We start from the raw sequence: 3,951 nt of genomic DNA on the forward strand, positions 1-3,951 counted from the left end.
GGAAGATTATTTGTTTCTGTAAAATGAAAGTTTAGTTACTTGTTGCAGACAATGTTGATGTGGTTTGTTGTCAATAAAACAGCTGTACACAATATTTTCTCTCAGGAGTCATTATTAAACATGAATGATGGTTTCATAATTGTCAAATCCTTTGAAGTGTTTCGTTAAGATAGTCTAAGATCTGGGAGTCTGTTCAGCGGTCATTTAAATTCTTTGAAATTCTTTCAATTATTCTTGGAGAATATAGTTTATAATTGATTATCTTGTATAACCAACAAGGTTGTATTACTCCACAAACAACATGAATGTAAACAAACAATGTATATTGCTTTAAAATAAGTCAAACATTATCATGTGGTTGTCATAGACCGTTAGCGAGCTGTCTATTATATTAAGAGGTGTTACGTTTCCCTACATCATCCATTCTCTCTATACCAAGTAACGGGTCAGCCGTTTGACTGTTATTAGAATCACAGAATGTAGCTTTTTGTTTCCAAACTCTCACTGGGTATAGACATGTGTGAGTACAAGATGTGCTTGTTATAGCCAAATACACTGCTCAAAAAAATAAAGGGAACACTTAAACAACACAATGTAACTCCAAGTCAATCACACTTCTGTGAAATCAAACTGTCCACTTACCAAGCAACACTGATTGACAATACATTTCACATGCTGTTGTGCAAATGGAATAGACAACAGGTGGAAATTATAGGCAATTTGCAAGACACCCCCAATAAAGGAGTGGTTCTGCAGGCGATAACCACAGACCACTTCTCAGTTCCTATGCTTCCTGGCTGATGTTTTGGTCACTTTTGAATGCTGGCGGATCTTTCACTCTAGTGGTAGCATGAGACGGAGTCTACAACCCACATAAGTGGCTCAAGTAGTGCAGCTCATCCAGGATGGCACATCAATGCGAGCTGTGGCAAGAAGGTTTGCTGTGTCTGTCAGCGTAGTGTCCAGAGCATGGAGGCGCTACCAGGAGACAGGCCAGTACATCAGGAGACGTGGAGGAGGCCGTAGGAGGGCAACAACACAGCAGCAGGACCGCTACCTCCGCCTTTGTGCAAGGAGGAGCACTGCCAGAGCCCTGCAAAATGACCTCCAGCAGGCCACAAATGTGCATGTGTCTGCTCAAATGGTCAGAAACAGACTCCATGAGGGTGGTATGAGGGCCCGACGTCCACAGGTGGGGGTTGTGCTTACAGCCCAACACCGTGCAGGATGTTTGGCATTTGCCAGAGAACACCAAGATTGGCAAATTCGCCACTGGCGCCCTGTGCTCTTCACAGATGAAAGCAGGTTCACACTGAGCACATGTGACAGACGTGACAGAGTCTGGAGACACCATGGAGAACGTTCTGCTGCCTGCAACATCCTCCAGCATGACCGGTTTGGCGGTGGATCAGTCATGGTGTGGGGTGGAATTTCTTTGGGGGGCCGCACAGCCTCCATGTGCTCGCCAGAGGTAGCCTGACTGCCATTAGGTCCCGAGATGAGATCCTCAGACCCCTTGTGAGACCATATGCTGGTGCGGTTGGCCCTGGGTTGCTCCTAATTCAAGGCAATGCTAGACCTCATGTGGCTGGAGTGTGTCAGCAGTTCCTGCAAGAGGAAGGCATTGATGCTATGGACTGGCCCGCCCTTTCCCCAGACCTGAATCCAATTGAGCACATCTGGAACATCATGTCTCGCTCCATCCACCAACGCCACGTTGCACCACAGACTGTCCAGGAGTTGGCGGATACTTTAGTCCAGGTCTGGAAGGAGATCCCTCAGGAGACCATCCGCCACCTCATCAGGAGCATGCCCAGGTGTTGTAGGGAGGTCATACAGGCACGTGGAGGCCACACACACTACTGAGCCTCCTTTTGACTTGTTTTCAGGACATTACATCAAAGTTGATTCAGCCTGTAGTGTGGTTTTCCACTTTAATTTTGAGTGTGACTCCAAATCCAGACCTCCATGGGTCGATACATTTGATTTCCATTGATCATTTTTGTTTGAGTTTGTTGTCAGCACATTCAACTATGTAAAGAAAAAAGTAATTAATAAGAATATTTCATTCATTCAGATCTAGGATGTGTTATTTTAGTGTTCCCTTTATTTTTTTGAGCAGTGTATATTAGAGTTGTATGGAATGGTGTGAAAGTCACAGTGTGACATGTTTATTCCCTCTGTTAACAGCTATGTAGTATAATTACATCAACATGATCATGGTAATCAACACATTTAGTTTTGTTATTTGCTGCTTTGTACTTGCTAAATGCTGAATGAGTGAGAATGTGAATACGATATAGTATACTATAATATTATAGCCTAGCACATCATGTTACATTACATTGGTAAACACAAAAACTGTTTCCATTGACAAGTTGATGAGAAGACCGGTCAATAGTTATGTTGGGCAGCTGTACTTCAAACAACATCTGCCAGTTGAATATAGACAGAGTGGGACAGTAAGTTTCATTCTGATTTTCTACTCTAAATGTAGGGTTATTTCTTATGTACAAAACTTCACAATGTAATTTTACATTAACATCATTATTGAAAGATTATTAATGAGATCCTATGTACGTTATATATTGTCATCAATAATGATGAAAGCCTATGTATAATTGTAGGCTTCATGGGACGTGAACACTCATCAAATGACACTTGAAGATAACGTGCCAACCACTGGTCTACTAACCCATGTTTATGACAGACAGGAGACAGTACAGGCAGACAGTCTCAGGTGGGATGACATCACAATGGCTAGTAGAACTCACCTGCAGCTCACTTCTGCTACATTCACACCTCCAGGGGGCCCACATTGATTTTATTAGTCTCTCTCACTTAGATATCATATGATCATGGCAAAATGTGTACAATTGCAGGAAATGTGTTATGAAATTGGAAAATCTTATCTTCGCCCCATTGCAAACTGCTTGGAATTGCCACAAACTTGCTTTAAACCTGCAACATTTTCCTGTTGTCATTTTAAGTTCCTATGAAACTGCTGCATTTCTGACCAAGTGCATCATTGAAACAATCTGTCAGTCCCCGCGCTACATTATTACGTTTGATCCGTGTACAAATAGGCAGAAGGGAATACTGTAAGGTATAACTTTCCCTTAATCAGAATCTAGTTACCAATTCATGATTAATTAGTCCAACACATTAATTAAAATGTATATGTTTTAATCAAAGAATAATTCCACAACACAAACTACTAAAAAATCTCTGCACCACATGTACAGTTGAAGTCGGAAGTCCTAAATACACTTAGGTTGGAGTCATTAAAACTCGTTTTTCGACCACTCCACATATTTCTTGTTAACAAACTAAAGTTTCGGCAGTCGGTTAGGACATCTACTTTATGCATGACACACGTCTTTTTTCCAGGATAGCACACATGACATCACTACCTTACCCTCAGCTTTGCAGGAGTCCTTTTTTTGTCATTTTAGCAGACGTTCTTATCCAGAGGAATTCGGGTTAATTGCTTTTCTCAATGGCACATCAACAGATTGTTTACCAACACTCTTAAATGCTAGGCTACCTGCCAGGTCCTTCAATGTGCAAAAGAAAACTGGCCAAATTAATTTCCCAAAAGCAATCTGGTACATAAATTTGTGTGAAGTAATAATTTGTTAATTCATTCTCAAAGGGTATATGTTAACAAGGCTTGTGGATAGATAATCATACACATGCTCTGCTACGACCCTTTTTAGCCAGTCTCAAAAGCTAAACATTTTCCAAAAGAATTTGAGAGAGAGAGAGAGAGATCTGTGTTTGAAAAACTAGGGCTATATTGAGACACCAGTATTGCCCAACATTAGATTTAGTCGGTGGTAACTTGTGGAATAGACACCGGCTGGAATGCGGATTTAATCAATCAGCATTCAGGATTAGACCACCCATTGTATAACATTATATAATATCACATTGTAGCCTATCATAGCA

Source organism: Oncorhynchus keta, chromosome 26 (assembly GCF_023373465.1).
Source record: "Oncorhynchus keta strain PuntledgeMale-10-30-2019 chromosome 26, Oket_V2, whole genome shotgun sequence".
Taxonomy (NCBI): Eukaryota; Metazoa; Chordata; class Actinopteri; order Salmoniformes; family Salmonidae; genus Oncorhynchus; species Oncorhynchus keta.